The following is a 17,494-nucleotide window of genomic DNA, read 5'->3' as shown; positions in this document are numbered from 1 at the left end:
ATGCAAACCCAACATTGCGACCCAAAATCCTTTGGTAACCTTCAGATTTCAAGATATCCAAGGCATGGAGTGCCAGAGGCAGCAAAACAACCCCAAAACATCTTTGAACCTCCACCATATTTGATTGTAGGTACTGTGTTCTTTTCTTTGAAGGTGTCATTCCGTTTTCGGTAAACAGTAGAATGATGCGATTTACCAAAAAGCTCTATCTTTGTCTCATTTGTCCATAGACACTTTCCCAGAAGGATTCTGGCTTACTTACATACATTTTGGCAAACTGCAATCTACCGTAGCTTTCTATGTCTCTGTCAGCAGAGACAGAGTCTCCTGCCAAAGCATTTCATAACATTCAAATGTCGACTGATATTTTGCATGGATACTGATGCACCCTGAGCCTGCAGGAAAGCTTGAATTTCTTCAGATTTTGATTGGGGCTGCTTATCCACCATCTGGACTATTCTGCGTTGCAACCTTTCATCAATTTTTCTCTGCTGTCCAAGAAGATTAGCTACAGTGCCATGTGTTGTAAACTTCTTGATTTATGTTGCGCACTATGGACAAAAGAACATCAAGATCTCTGGAGATGGACTTGTAACCTTGAGATTGTTGATATTGTTCAACAATTTTGGCTCTCAAGTCCTCAGACAGTTCTCTTCTCCTCTTTCTGTTCTCCATTCTTAGTGTGGCAATCACAGATATACAATACAAAAATTGAGTCAACTCCTCCCCTTTTTATTTGGTTTCAGGTGTGATTATTATATAGCCCACACCTGTTACTTGCCACAGGTGAGGTTGAATGAGCATCACATGATTGAAACAATGCTGTTTGCCCACAATTTTGAAAAAGTGCCAACAATTTTGTCCTGCCGATTTTGTGGGTTTTATGTAAAATGATGTCCAATTTGCCTTTTTTTTTTCAGTTTTTTTTTTGTGTTGCTCCAATACACATAAAGGAAATAAACATGTGTATAACAAAACATGTGTAATTGCAATAATTTTCTTTACTTTATTTACTAGAACAATTGCAAGATTACCAACACTTTCGGACATGTCTGTAATCTATAATCATCTCACCCCTTAGTACCATATCATATGTGATACACTTCTTCCTCAAAAAGTCAAGCAGAAGACAGATGGGCTGCGTTATGAAGGATTTCTGTTGTATTCGGGGGCATCTGTGGTAGGCACTTAGAAGGTAATTTCTAAGGCCTTGTTTTGTTGCTGTCTGTGATGGTAGTCTCTGTGGCATCTAGATCACTATCCCTAAAGGTACTGTCACACTAGACGATATCGCTAGCGATCCGTGACGTTGCAGCGTCCTCGCTAGCGATATCGTCCAGTGTGACAGGCAGCAGCGATCAGGCCCCTGCTGGGAGATCGCTGGTCGGGGAAGAAAGTCCAGAACTTTATTTCGTCGCTGGACTCCCCGCAGACATCGCTGAATCGGCGTGTGTGACACCGATTCAGCGATGTCTTCACTGGTAACCAGGGTAAACATCGGGTAACTAAGCGCAGGGCCGCGCTTAGTAACCCGATGTTTACCCTGGTTACCAGCGTAAAAAAACAAACAGTACATACTTACATTCAGCTGTCTGTCCCTTGCCGTCTGGTTCCTGCCTTGACTGCTGGCCATAAAGTGAAAGCAGAGCACAGCCACAGCGGTGAGTCACCGCTGTGTGACTCACCGCTGTGCTGTGCTTTCACTTTCACTTTACGGCCAGCAGTCAGTGCAGGAACCAGACGGCAAGGGACAGACAGCTGAATGTAAGTATGTACTGTTTGTTTTTTTACGCTGGTAACCAGGGTAAACATCGGGTTACTAAGCGCGGCCCTGCGCTTAGTTACCCGATGTTTACCCTGGTTACCGGGGACCTCGGGATCGTTGGTCGCTGGAGAGCGGTCTGTGTGACAGCTCTCCAGCGACCAAACAGCGACGCTGCAGCGATCCGGATCGTTGTCGGTATCGCTGCAGCGTCGCTATGTGTGACGGTACCTTTAGACCTTGTATAAGGACATATGTGATTGCCACTTTATTGGTTAGTTAATATTATTATCTCTGAGGACTTGTATGAGGGCTTCTGTGACTGACACTTCTTTGGTGGTCTCTGTGCCATCTAACTGATGAGGCATCTCTAGCACACTATGAAAAAGGTGGTCTCACAAAGACAATCACTGTCCATATACCTTTTATCTGCATATAGATGTCATAAAAGGGGTACCGACTTGGAAATTGCATCCATGTCCCATATTGGAGATCCAACACTTGAAAACAAGTCAAAGTCTTCTAAAACATTAGGGATAGCCATTGCGTCTGTCAACGATATCAGGGTGAGAGAAGACAGACCTTGGGTTGACCACTATATTTGATTAGATTAAATTTAAGTCCATGGCCAGTCCCCGTATAAAAGAAAAACACACTCTAACCCACAGGATCCCCCACCAGTCTTTCACACTGTCATCGGTGTTCCGTCACCAGTCTGCTGCTTCCTCCACCAGAAAGCTATGTCAGTTGATCCCTGCATCCTGTTAGCAACCAGCGATTGGCTTCAATAGCCACGTTTTACCTGACGTTGCAGAGGGAGCTACAAACTACTTCTTTTGACTAAAACAAAGCTTGACCGCTGCAGCCAATCAGTGTTGGTTGATTGGCTGTAGTAGTCATCTGACACTCCTCTTTCGAAGAGAAAGCCAGGAGAGTGGTGGGACACACTGACAAGTGAGTGTAGAAGTACGTCAGTGGTCTGGTAAGTGAGTTTGTGTTTTTTTTTTTAAATTTTAGGACTACAAAAAAGGCCTATTTTTATTTGGAAGTGGACACCTCCCTTAATTTCATGGCAGCTGGGATAGGGAGTCAACGTGAAATTTCTTCAGAGGTCCTCCTCTTCGAGGTGACCACTGAAGATCTCAGATTTCTCAAAGCTATGTTAATTTCTAGATAGAACATCATTACTTTTTTGTATTGAATCCATCTTTTGTTGTTTTATGTGTGATATTATAGATTATACACAATGTGGCGAGGGCTTTACTGTTTTATTACTGCTTACAGAAAGATTTCAGCCTCTTTAAACCTAAGAACATAATGGAACCCAATCGATAAATCGATTAGAATCATGAACACTTTAGGAATAAGATCATCACTCCAATGAATTTCTAGTGAAGGTAGGCCAGGCCATGGCGTGGGCAGAAGAGGCATCTTCCTCGGAGAGAATTAACTGTTCGTAGCTTGTAAAATCTACACAACGATAGCACTTTATCAATGCTTTGCAATCCCCGACACTCAGTTTTTGACATTTTTACAGAAAGCAAAAATGGACTACTCTCTGGGCATTTTTGGGAGGGACATTCTACTGGCATTAGACATGGTAGAAATCAATTCGTAGGACCTGGTCCAGTAGACACGTCAGTAATCTGTCAGGAATCCACTGCTCTTCTTTTGATTAGCCAGCCTGGAGCGTTGTCACATGGGTGTCACGGCGCAATGATGATGTTGCACCCGGCCGGCGAATCAAAAGAGGACCCGGCGATGTCAACAGGTAGGAACCCCGCCTGGCGGCAGAAGGTTTTAAAGATTTGGTCTCTTGATTGGGTCTTGCTAATCGACTCTCGCCTTCTTTCACTAGCTCTCTTTAAAGATCTACACTGCTATGGTTCCCGTACACCCAAGATATCTTACGCCTGACGTCCTGATACAGATGAACTCTCGGCTTGGCAGACCATTCATGTGTCTTTTCTATGTAGAGTAGAGAGTCACTGCCAGACACCTCCATCAGCAGATTATATGGCAGGAGATCAACTGTCTGATCGTTCAAGACTCATCTGGCATCGGCTTATCTGCCTGAAGAACAACAGGATGGGGCAGCTTAATTCAATCTGCTTGATCCTTGCCTCCCCTGACCTCATCTCTGGAGGGAGAGTCAGGAATACTCCATGTAGATTGGATATATGGGGTCAATTAGTTACTAAAATCCACAGATTTTTCTAATTTAAATTTATATTATAATAATAATAATCAAAATTAGCCAAATCTATGGATTTTAGTAAAATAAATAATATATATACATATATATATATATATATATATATATATATATATATATATATATATATATATATATATATATATATAATATATATATATATACAGTGGGGCAAAAAAGTATTTAGTCAGTCAGCAATAGTGCAAGTTCCACCACTTAAAAAGATGAGAGGCGTCTGTAATTTACATGATAGGTAGACCTCAACTATGGGAGACAAACTGAGAAAAAAAAATCCAGAAAATCACATTGTCTGTTTTTTTAACATTTTATTTGCATATTATGGTGGAAAATAAGTATTTGGTCAGAAACAAAATTTCATCTCAATACTTTGTAATATATCCTTTGTTGGCAATGACAGAGGTCAAACGTTTTCTGTAAGTCTTCACAAGGTTGCCACACACTGTTGTTGGTATGTTGGCTCATTCCTCCATGCAGATCTCCTCTAGAGCAGTGATGTTTTTGGCTTTTCGCTTGGCAACACGGACTTTCAACTCCCTCCAAAGCTTTTCTATAGGGTTGAGATCTGGAGACTGGCTAGGCCACTCCAGGACCTTGAAATGCGTCTTACGAAGCCACTCCTTCGTTGCCCTGGCGGTGTGCTTTGGATCATTGTCATGTTGAAAGACCCAGCCACGTTTCATCTTCAATGCCCTTGCTGATGGAAGGAGGTTTGCACTCAAAATCTCACGATACATGGCCCCATTCATTCTTTCATGTACCCGGATCAGTCGTCCTGGCCCCTTTGCAGAGAAACAGCCCCAAAGCATGATGTTTCCACCACCATGCTTTACAGTAGGTATGGTGTCTGATGGATGCACCTCAGTATTCTTTTTCCTCCAAACACGACAAGTTGTGTTTCTACCAAACAGTTCCAGTTTGGTTTCATCAGACCATAGGACATTCTCCCAAAACTCCTCTGGATCATCCAAATGCTCTCTAGCAAACTTCAGACGGGCCCGGACATGTACTGGCTTAAGCAGTGGGACACGTCTGGCACTGCAGGATCTGAGTCCATGGTGGCGTAGTGTGTTACTTATGGTAGGCCTTGTTACATTGGTCCCAGCTCTCTGCAGTTCATTCACTAGGTCCCCCCGCGTGGTTCTGGGATTTTTGCTCACCGTTCTTGTGATCATTCTGACCCCACGGGGTGGGATTTTGCGTGGAGCCCCAGATCGAGGGAGATTATCAGTGGTCTTGTATGTCTTCCATTTTCTAATTATTGCTCCCACTGTTGATTTCTTCACTCCAAGCTGGTTGGCTATTGCAGATTCAGTCTTCCCAGCCTGGTGCAGGGCTACAATTTTGTTTCTGGTGTCCTTTGACAGCTCTTTGGTCTTCACCATAGTGGAGCTTGGAGTCAGACTGTTTGAGGGTGTGCACAGGTGTCTTTTTATACTGATAACAAGTTTAAACAGGTGCCATTACTACAGGTAATGAGTGGAGGAAAGAGGAGACTCTTAAAGAAGAAGTTACAGGTCTGTGAGAGCCAGAAATCTTGATTGTTTGTTTCTGACCAAATACTTATTTTCCACCATAATATGCAAATAAATTGTTAAAAAAACAGACAATGTGATTTTCTGGATTTTTTTTTCTCAGTTTGTCTCCCATAGTTGAGGTCTACCTATGATGTAAATTACAGACGCCTCTCATCTTTTTAAGTGGTGGAACTTGCACTATTGCTGACTGACTAAATACTTTTTTGCCCCACTGTATATATATATATATATATATATATATATAATTAGCCAAATCTGTGGATTTTAGTAAATAGTTGACTATCTAATATATATTAGGCAGCATATCAGCTTGTAAAGGTGAAACAAGTGCTATTTAATAGCCTATAATGGCGACGTTTCGGCTCCAAATTTGAGCCTTTCTCCAGCTTTGTTTCTGGGACGACCCCTTTGAGTTTCTTTCCATATGAAAAAGTTCATTATATTTGATAAGTAAAAACTTCCTCAATCGTAGACATTTATAAATAAATCAGGTCGGCCCGCGACTTTACCCAAGCTTTTCACTTTGACCCTCTGTGTATCTGAGATTGACATCCCGGCTTTACAGTAACAACAAAAGGAATGAGATTTCTAAAGCCACATTACATTTTTTGCAGTGCGCTTTTGACCTGTGATGCTCTTTTTTTTTGTTTATTTTTTTAGAGTTTTTACCGCACTTCTTCTCCGTTGAGATAAAAATGGCTTAGCTCTGTAACAGCATAAAAAAATAGATAAAAAAAAAACCACTTTAAAAACATAAAAAAATGCACAAAATTCCCACTACAGTTTTCTGGCCATAGATTGCATTTTTCATGCAAAAAATCCACATAAAAATATTATGTGTGAACAAGCCCATAAGTGAGTTTACTCCGTTTGGTCTTTTTTTTTTCTGAATATAGTGAATTGCATAAAAGTGCATGTTCTAATGATTCTTTGAGAATTCTGGCTCCAGATTTTTGCTATGTAATCTAAGAATTGCACGATGTAGGGGATAAGACCCTGATTCCAGCGATGTGTCACTTACTGGTCTGCATCCTGTCATTTTAATACAATCTCTGTTGCAAATCTAGCAGCGCGCGGAATGCTGAGCTGTGTATAACCACGCCCACACCACTGATTGGCTGCTTTCTGTGTGCCATGTATATTGACAGAAATCGGCCAATCAGTGTCTGGGGCAGGGCTGGACTAGGGGCACGAGACAACTAGCCCTGTAGTGATAATCTCCTGCTGATAAAACATTGATTTTATTGAAACAGCAGCACACAGCCTAGTAAGTGATACATTGCAGTAATCGGGGTCTCTGGCACTACAGCATTCTGTTCTTAGATTACATAGCAAAATCCTGCTGACAGATTCCCTTTAGTGCTAGGAAAAAAATGTGTGCTTTGTTAAACTATTTGAAATTTTTATTTCTGAGAAAAACAGAAATCGACTGCACAACCCATCTCCATTAACAAAAGGTTTCTACAGAAAGCCCTCCCTATAAAATAAAAATAATAGTGGGTACATGAAAAGCAAAAGATGTCACCATGTTCGTACCAGTTGATGTTTTTTTTCTTGTCAATTCAAAATTATAAATATTCAAAAATAAAAGTTTTATTCATCAGATTTGGGTTTTTATTTCATAATCTGCAAACACTTCTAGAAGCATTTTTATTTTATTTAGGTGTAACTTCTATCTATGAATTATTTAATAATTTTTACAAAACAACAAGAAAAAACAGGAAACTAGTATTTCTTTGGCTTGACCTTTTAAGAAAAAAATAAAGTAGAATGATAAAAGCAAAAAAAGACATAAAAAATGATATAATAAATATATACGAAAAAGATAGAGAATGTCTAAAAAAATGAGAGGGATATAAAAATAAAATAATGTATGAAAGTAGAAAACAAGGTATAGGAAATGTTAATAAGGTAAAGAAAAAAAAGGTAAATAACATAAAAAATAAGATATAATGTAATAAATAAAAAAATTAAAAAAATTGGTAAATTACATAAAAAATAAGATATAATGTAATAAATAAATAAAAAATTATTGGAAAATAGCATAAAAAGTAAGATATAATGTAATAAAAAAATAAAAAAATTAATCGGTAAATAACATAAGATATAATGTAATAAATAAAAAGTAATGGGTAAAAATTGCATAAAAATAAGATATACTGTAATAAATAAAAAAATAAATAAATCAGTAAATAACATAAAAAATAAAAAAATAAGATCTAATGCAATAATATAAAAAAAAATTAATCGGTAAATAACATAAAAAATAAGATATAATGTAATAAATACAAAAATAAAAAATTAATCAGTAAATAACATAAAAAATAAGATATAAAAAAAATCGGTAAATAACAAATAAAATAAGATATAATGTAATAATTAAAAAAATAATGAGTAAATTGCATAAAAATAAGATATACTGTAATAAATAAAAAATAATGTAAAACAAATCAGTAAATAACATAAAAAATAAGGTATAATGTAATAAATAAAAAATTAATCGGTAAATAACATAAAAAGTAAGATATTGTAATAAATAAAAAAAATCGGTACATAAAAAGTAAGATATTGTAATAAATAAAAAAAATCGGTAAATTACAAAAAAAAGACATAATGTAATAAATGAAAAAAAAAATGGATAAATTACATAAAAAATAAGATATACTGTAATAAATAAAATTTAAAAAAATTAAACGGTAAATAACAAATAAAATATAATTTATTAAATAAAAAAGTAATTAGTAAATAACATAAAAAATAAGATATAATGTAATAAATAAATAAAAATTAAATAATCTAAATTATTTTTTCATTTAATTACCAGGAATAAAATAACCTTTAAAGAGTATAATAATTAAAAAATAGTTAACGTAGACCTGTGTATTTTTATGGATATTATGACCCCTCTCCTCCCACAAATCTTATGCGGTTTTGTTTATCGGCTTCCCGGTGGGGTGTCAGTGATAAATGACTTGTATTGAATCCTTCCTAATGAATGGTCTCCCACTGACAGCCCTTAATAACGGATCGAGCCTATCTATGTACTTACTGTTGTGATATTGATATACACTGCAGGCCACAAGGTGATTTTCTCCCCGTTAATTAGTCAAAGGTATTTTTCAGATTAATAATAAAATTGCCCTCTAGATACCACCTGATCTTAATTACTGTCATTTGTATCTCATCTCGATTCAACGGCAGTTTTTAATTAAAGCATTAGGTTAGTTTGGCTTATTAAGGACGGCTTAACTCCTTCTGTCCAGTAAATGCCTCTTGTTCGTAATTAACAAAAATAAAAAAATGCATGAATTATAAACCAGGAATCGTGCGAATGCATTTCATCAAGGTTAATGTCTCTTTTGAATTTTGGGGATTTTTAAAAGATGATTTTTCAGTAACAGAAAACTTTTGCCATCATGCTGATTTGTCACTGAAAACTCCTACCTCCCTCTATAAAAAATATTACAGTCAACGAGGTTCCGACGACCTCAAAAGTACTAGAACCTTTAGGCTATGTGCACACGTTGCGGTTTTGCTGTGGATCCGCAGCAGCTTTCCATGCGTTTACAGTACAATGTAAACCTATGGAAATAACAATCCGCAGTGCCCATGCTGCGGAAAAAAAAACGCACGGAAATGCTGCGGGTTACATTCCGCAGCATGTCAATTCTTTGTTCGGATTCCGCAGCAGTTTACACCTGCTCCATAATAGGAATCTACAGGGGTAAAACCGCAGGTGGAATCCACACAAAATCCGTGGTAAATCCACAGGTAAAACGCAGTGCCTATTACCTGCGGATTTCTCAAATCCGCTGCGGAAAAATCCGCAGAGCTCAAAACTACGTGTGCACATACCCTTAGCTGTTTGTTTGAGATTTACGTAAGATTCACATAGCACTCATAGTACTATTGATATAAATCTTATCTTGGAGCGTTTTCTCTCTTAGATTCATACAAAACATAAAAATAAAAAACCTGTGTTATATATTACCAGATTCTCTGCAGCTTCTGTAATGCTGTGTATTCTTTACTGTAAGAGCAGTGAGACTATGGATTCTTTACTGTAAGAGCAGTGAGACTATGGATTCTTTACTGTAAGAGCAATGAGACTATGGATTCTTTACTGTAAGAGCAGTGAGACTATGGATTCTTTACTGTAAGAGCAGTTCTACTATGGATTCTTTACTGTAAGAGCAGTGAGACTATGGATTCTTTACTGTAAGAGCAGTGAGATTATGGATTCTTTACTGTACAAGCAGTGAGACTATGGATTCTTTACTGTAAGAGCAATGAGACTATGGATTATTTAATGTAAGAGCAGTGAGACTATGGATTCTTTACTGTATGAGCAGTGAGACTATGGATTCTTTACTGGAAGAGCAGTTCGACTATGGATTCTTTACTGTAAGAGCAGTAAGACTATGGATTCTTTACTATAAGAGCAGTTCGACTATGGATTCTTTACTGTAAGAGCAGTGAGACTATGGATTCTTTACTGTAAGAGCAGTGAGACTATGGATTCTTTACAGTAAGAGCATTGAGACTATGGATTCTTTACTGTAAGAGCAGTGAGATTATGGATTCTTTACTGTAAGAGCAGTGAGACTATGGATTCTTTACTCTAAGAGCAGTGAGACTATGGATTCTTTACAATAAGAACAGTGAGACTATGGATTCTTTACTGTAAGTGCAGTGAGACTATGGATTCTTTACTGTAAGCAGTGAGACTATGGATTATTTACTGTAAGAGCAGTGAGACTATGAATTCTTTACTGTAAGAGCAATGAGACTATGGATTCTTTACTGTAAGAGCAGTGAGACTATGGATTCTTTACTGTAAGAGCAATGAGACTATGGATTCTTTACTGTAAGAACAGTGAGACTAAATTCTTTACTGTAAGAGCAATGAGACTATGGATTCTTTACTGTAAGAGCAGTGAGACTATGGATTATTTACTGTAAGAGCAGTGAGACTATGGATTCTTTACTGTAAGAGCAATGAGACTATGGATTCTTTACTGTAAGAGCAGTGAGACTATGGATTCTTTACTGTAAGAGCAATGAGACTATGGATTCTTTACTGTAAGAACAGTGAGACTATGGATTCTTTACTGTAAGAGCAATGAGACTATGGATTCTTTAGTGTAAGAGCAGTGAGACTATGGATTATTTACTGTAAGAGCAGTGAGACTATGGATTCTTTACTGTAAGAGCAAAGAGACTATGGATGCTTTACTGTACGAGCAGTGAGATGATGGATTCTTTGCTGTAAGAGCAGTGAGACTATGGATTCTTTACTGTAAGAGCAGTGAGACTATGGATTATTTACTGTAAGAGCAGTTCAACTATGGATTCTTTACTGTAAGAGTAGTTCGACTATGGATTCTTTACTGTAAGAGCAGTGAGACTATGGATTCTTTACTGTAAGAGCAGTGAGACTATGGATTCTTTACTGTAAGAGCAGTGAGATTATGGATTCTTTACTGTACAAGCAGTGAGACTATGGATTCTTTACTGTAAGAGCAATGAGACTATGGATTCTTTACTGTAATAGCAGTGAGACTATGGATTCTTTACTGTATGAGCAGTGAGATTATGGATTCTTTACTGGAAGAGCAGTTCGACTATGGATTCTTTACTGTAAGAGCAGTAAGACTATGGATTCTTTACTATAAGAGCAGTTCGACTATGGATTCTTTACTGTAAGAGCAGTGAGACTATGGATTCTTTACTGTAAGAGCAGTGAGACTATGGATTCTTTACTGTAAGAGCAGTGAGACTATGGATTCTTTACTGTAAGAGCAGTGAGACTATGGATTCTTTACTGTAAGTGTAATACACTGATCAGTAGTGACATTGTACACAGGACCACTGTATATAGTATACAGTGTATAGCATCAGATAATAAGAAAATAACAGTTACCTAGAACACCGCTTGCAGACACATTACTTATTTTTTTTCCCCAAATTCTAAACTACAACAGATGAAGAAAAAAAGCAACAGTGTTGCTCTGCACAGTAACAGGACCGCCCCCCATTTAACACAGTATCATCAAAAAATAAAATAAATACATCACTGCAGTAATAATATCCCTTAATCCCATTTTTCCTCCATTCTGCATCGGGCAGGATGGAGACACATGGTCCATGTGTCTCCATCCTGCCGGTGAAACATTGCAACTTGCCGCTTTCAATAAAAATAATTTAAAAAATAAATAAATAAACCTTTCTTCTTAGGCTCCTTTCACACTAGCGTCGGAATCTCCCCGTCGCAATGCGTCGGGGAGAGATTCCGACGCTAGCGTTTGCTGCATTGCGGTGCAGGGGAGGTGGGGGCGGAGTTCCGGCCGCGCATGCGCGGTCGGAAAAAGCGGTCCGTCGGGAGAAAAAAACGTTACATGTAGGGTTTTTTTCTCCCGACGGTGCGCCAAAGCACGACGCATCCGTCGCAAGACGGATGCGAAGTGTGCCAATCCGTCGCAAATGCGTCGTCAATAGAAGTCTATGGGGAAAAAACGCATCCTGCAAGCACTTTTGCAGGATGCGTTTTTTCTGCAAAACGACGCATTGTGACGGATTTAAAAAAACGCTAGTGTGAAAGTAGCCTTACCTGGCCGCGATCCTGCGGCGGAGATCCCTCCCGCCGTTTCAGCGCGTACTCGCCGGTGAATGACAATGACGTCATACGCCGGCGATGCGCGCTGACGTCAGCTGCCAGCCTACGATTGGCTGGCGGCTTTAACCATTACCGTGCCGATGAGCAGAAGAGATGGGGCCCGATACCGGCCCCCTCTGCCCACTGGGCCCCATACGCCAGTCAGGGCAGTAATTCCCTGAAGGCAGCCCTGATTGTAAGAGCTAATGGGTGGGAACGTTGAGAGTTGGACACCCACCGGTCTATATAGTGATGGCCTACTCTAAGGATAGGTCCCCTATATATCCAATTGTACAGTGTAATAAAATGTACATGCAGTAAGAAAACAGCCTTGATTTAAATACATTACATTATTGCATGCTTCTAAGCATCAAGTTCATTCATTATATTAGATGACTAGATGTTTCATCATCTGTATAAACCGGGCCAATAGGGGCATTTGGCAGGAGAGGTAGCGGCCATGGTTCACGTGTGTCGTCTGTGCGCTGGCCATGCAGCCCATTACCGGCTACGGCTCATTTGATCACAATTATTCCTGTTTGTTCTCTGGATTAGAAGAAATATCTGGTAGAAATGTTTATTACTGTCTGAGCTGACCGTGATCAATAATGAACCTCGGCACGAGAAGCTGATAATACGTGTCAGAATAAGGGGGTGATATGCTCTGCGGTTATTACTATGCTCATGGGCTTCATCTCCGCCGGGATTTGGCAGAGGAAAGGTGATAAGTGTCACACAGCTTCTTTCTAGAGAGAAACTAAGAAGATTGTTGTCCCCTATTGATTTATATTAAATTCAGCAGCTCATACAGTGTATGTATGATGATGTTCTGCAGCAGCTGAGATGTGTATTATTTTGGGGATGTGCAGCAGATGAGGTGTGTATGATGATGCTCTGCAGCAGCTGAGGTGTGTATGATGATGCTCTGCAGCAGCTGAGGTGTGTATGATGATGCTCTGCAGCAGCTGAGGTGTGTATGATGATGCTCTGCAGCAGATGAGGTGTGTATGATGATGCTCTGCAGCAGCTGAGGTGTGTATGATGATGCTCTGCAGCAGATGAGGTGTGTATGATGATGCTCTGCAGCAGATGAGGTGTGTATGATGATGCTCTGCAGCAGATGAGGTGTGTATGATGATGCTCTGCAGCAGATGAGGTGTGTATGATGATGTTCTGCAGCAGATGAGGTGTGTATGATGATGCTCTGCAGCAGATGAGGTGTGTATGATGTTGTTTTGCAGCAGCTGAGGTGTGTATGACGATGCTCTGCAGCAGATGAGGTGTGTATGACGATGCTCTGCAGCAGATGAGGTGTGTGTGATGATGCTCTGCAGCAGATGAGGTGTGTGATGATGCTCTGCAGCAGATGAGGTGTGTATGATGATGCTCTGCAGCAGATGAGGTGTGTATGATGATGCTCTGCAGCAGATGAGGTGTGTATGATGATGCTCTGCAGCAGATGAGGTGTGTATGATGATGCTCTGCAGCAGATGAGGTGTGTATGATGATGCTCTGCAGCAGATGAGGTGTGTATGATGATGCTCTGCAGCAGATGAGGTGTGTATGATGATGCTCTGCAGCAGATGAGGTGTGTATGACGATGCTCTGCAGCAGATGAGGTGTGTATGACGATGCTCTGCAGCAGATGAGGTGTGTGTGATGATGCTCTGCAGCAGATGAGGTGTGTGATGATGCTCTGCAGCAGATGAGGTGTGTATGATGATGCTCTGCAGCAGATGAGGTGTGTATGATGATGCTCTGCAGCAGATGAGGTGTGTATGATGATGCTCTGCAGCAGATGAGGTGTGTATGATGATGTTTTGCAGCAGCTGAGGTGTGTATGACGATGCTCTGCAGCAGATGAGGTGTGTATGACGATGCTCTGCAGCAGATGAGGTGTGTGTGATGAGGTTCTGCAGCAGATGAGGTGTGTATGACGATGCTCTGCAGCAGATGAGGTGTGTGTGATGATGCTCTGCAGCAGATGAGGTGTGTGATGATGCTCTGCAGCAGATGAGGTGTGTGTGATGATGCTCTGCAGCAGATGAGGTGTGTGTGATGATGCTCTGCAGCAGATGAGGTGTGTGTGATGATGCTCTGCAGGAGATGAGGTGTGTATGATGATGTTCTGCAGCAGATGAGGTGTGTATGATGATGCTCTGCAGCAGCTGAGGTGTGTATGATGATGTTCTGCAGCAGCTGAGGTGTGTATGATGATGCTCTGCAGCAGATGAGGTGTGTATGATGATGCTCTGCAGGAGATGAGGTGTGTATGATGATGTTCTGCAGCAGATGAGGTGTGTATGATGATGCTCTGCAGCAGCTGAGGTGTGTATGATGATGCTCTGCAGCAGATGAGGTGTGTATGACGATGCTCTGCAGCAGATGAGGTGTGTATGAGGATTTGCAGCAGCTGAGGCGTGTTTGACGATGCTCTGCAGCAGATGAGGTGTGTGTGATGAGGTTCTGCAGCAGATGAGGTGTGTATGACGATGCTCTGCAGCAGATGAGGTGTGTGTGATGATGCTCTGCAGCAGATGAGGTGTGTATGATGATGTTCTGCAGCAGCTGAGGTGTGTATGATGATTTTCTGCAGCAGATGAGATGTGTATGACGATGCTCTGCAGCAGATGAGGTGTGTGTGATGATGCTCTGCAGCAGATGAGGTGTGTATGATGATGTTCTGCAGCAGCTGAGATGTGTATGATGATGCTCTGCAGCAGATGAGGTGTGTATGATGATGTTCTGCAGCAGATGAGATGTGTATGATGATGCTCTGCAGGAGATGAGGTGTGTATGATGATGTTCTGCAGCAGATGAGGTGTGTATGATGATGCTCTGCAGCAGCTGAGGTGTGTATGATGATGTTCTGCAGCAGCTGAGGTGTGTATGAGGATGTGCAGCAGCTGAGGTGTGTTTGACGATGCTCTGCAGCAGATGAGGTGTGTATAATGATGCTCTGCAGCAGCTGAGGTGTGTATGATGATGTTCTGCAGCAGATGAGGTGTGTATGATGATGCTCTGCAGCAGCTGAGGTGTGTGATGATGCTCTGCAGCAGATGAGGTGTGTATGACGATGCTCTGCAGCAGATGAGGTGTGTATGAGGATGTGCAGCAGCTGAGGTGTGTTTGACGATGCTCTGCAGCAGATGAGGTGTGTGTGATGAGGTTCTGCAGCAGATGAGGTGTGTATGATGATGCTCTGCAGCAGATGAGGTGTGTATGATGATGCTCTGCAGCAGCTGAGCTGTGTATGATGATGCTCTGCAGCAGATGAGGTGTGTGTGATGAGGTTCTGCAGCAGCTGAGCAGTGTATTTTCACATCCGATCTGTGACATAATCAGCGCCTCTTGGCCCCGCTCATCTGACTGTACTTTATATGATATTCCGGCCTCTGCTGCCGCGTATTATATAATGTATAATGAAGCATGGGCATACGCTGCGTCCACAATGGATGGCACTGTATACGGAGTGAAGCATATACTATGTGTACAATGCGCTCGCTTTTCCAGAACATCCTCTATTCAGTGAGACATGGCTGAATACTAAGCTTACCTTCTCAAGGTGATGTACAAACTCCTCAAGGATGCAGATTTCTGCGCAGCGAGTGAGTGAACTCTACGGCGGATGTTCTTCAGGAGATTTAAGAGGATTACCATGAATATTCAGATTTATCGTTTTTATTGAAGAGGAAAATCTTACGTCACAATATCCATTCGGGTCAATGTACAGCGTCGGAAAAAAATAGTCTTTTTTTTTTTTTTTAATTCCTATAGATGTTGTTGACTTTGTCTGCCCTTCTCTCGGAGACGAGAATCAGCAGTGTCCCGCTAACTCCATTTTATGTATTTGGCATGCAACGTTCGCCATATATCTGGAAGGCAACACCAGGAAAACACATTAGCAAGCGGAGCCCATTTACAGGGCAATTTCACAAATTTATTAAAAATTGTAGGCAAAGCATGATTTGTATAATAAACCAATATCTGCACAATATCTCAACACTGGAACTGGCAATTCCTTTGATTTCAAAATGTGCAACTAACTCTCCGTCAACCCAAGTTAAAATGGTTGTCCAGGACCTATCCTATATCTAGGTGGGGCTCTGACACCCAGCACTTCCACTAATCAACTGATATTTGGTACAGAGGCTGCCGGAAGTTCATGGCATATGTAACTGAAACACCACAACTCCACACACTACCTCGCCTACAGCTACTACCCCGCACCACATTACAAATGATACTGTAACTGTCAAGATGGTCATTCATTCTGACAGATATTATCCATGATTCCTCCAATAATCATGCACATTATACAACCCCAATTGTAAAGAAGTTGGGTAAACTCGCAAGCAAAAACAACAAACTGAAATGTAATGCTTCGTAATGCGCTAAATGTTTTTCTATTAGTGAAAGGTCTGTCCTGTAGATCACAAGCACCCAATATTGACCATTGGCATTCGCCCTTGTGCCCATGGATTTCTCAATAGCGTCTGGATCCATTGATGATATTATGTACTGTAGATTTGGGGACATTCACATTTTTCAGTTTTTACATGCAGTTCGCAGATTGGTGAACCTCTGACCATGTTTGCTTCTGAGAGACTTTGCCTCTCTAACATGTTCTTTTTATACATTGGCTGTTTTTCATTAGTACCATTTACTTACCATCGTTCCGTTAATGCTGTCCCAACTTTTTAGAGATATGTTGATGCCATCAATTTCTAAATAAGAAAAAAAAATTCAAATGACATGGAAAAATGACAATCATTCAACTTCTGATCTGTGTTCCCATAAAATATGTCTATAAGAGATTTCCAAATAGTTGAATTTTTCCTTTCTTTACATTTTACAGAGCGTCCCAACGTTTTTGGAATTGGGGCTGTAGATAAAGGTAGAGAAGGACTGATTTTAAGAGATAAATTGTGCCCCCTTTCAACGAATCGAGCCCTAGACAGTCACCTACTCTGCCTATCCTTCAAGACATGCTCTGTTTTATAAGTTTATGGGCTCCTTTCTGGCATCCAAGGTATATCCTCCCCTAAGATCCTTGTCTTGGGTGGTCTGTTCAGGATTCGTGAGTTGATGAGGGGAATGATAAATGCAGGGGCAAGAGACTTCATGTTTCTACACAGAGCAGAGAAAAGAGAAGAATTATCTGGGTAGAAAGGCAAAATGAGCAATTGTAAATACACAGTGCTATATAATTGGATGACTGCAATATATTAATAGGATGGGAGGAGGATTGCTTCTTTAAAGGGAAGCTGACTTCAATGTCAAGCTACCTGAACAACAGTTAGCAA

At 40.3% G+C, this 17,494-nt stretch overlaps 1 protein-coding gene and 1 long non-coding RNA gene across 3 annotated transcripts in view; one reads left to right on the top strand and one right to left on the bottom strand.

Annotated features, from left to right (window-relative positions):
• The window catches only part of SGCD (sarcoglycan delta), a 639,540-nt gene that overhangs the window by 554,185 nt on the left and 67,861 nt on the right, over positions 1 to 17,494 (top strand). The window lies entirely within an intron of this gene.
• LOC138675375 (uncharacterized) overlaps positions 15,769 to 17,494 on the bottom strand; it is a 129,560-nt gene continuing 127,834 nt past the window's right edge. The window contains exons 2-3 of the long non-coding RNA XR_011320672.1: positions 16,860 to 16,915; positions 15,769 to 16,063 (exon numbers count right to left, since the gene is read on the bottom strand). This is a non-coding gene — a long non-coding RNA (uncharacterized lncRNA). The remainder of the gene's footprint in view (positions 16,064 to 16,859; positions 16,916 to 17,494) is intronic.

This window comes from Ranitomeya imitator, chromosome 4 (genome assembly GCF_032444005.1).
Source record: "Ranitomeya imitator isolate aRanImi1 chromosome 4, aRanImi1.pri, whole genome shotgun sequence".
Classification (NCBI taxonomy): domain Eukaryota; kingdom Metazoa; phylum Chordata; class Amphibia; order Anura; family Dendrobatidae; genus Ranitomeya; species Ranitomeya imitator.
This window is presented reverse-complemented; position numbering and strand designations above follow the sequence as displayed.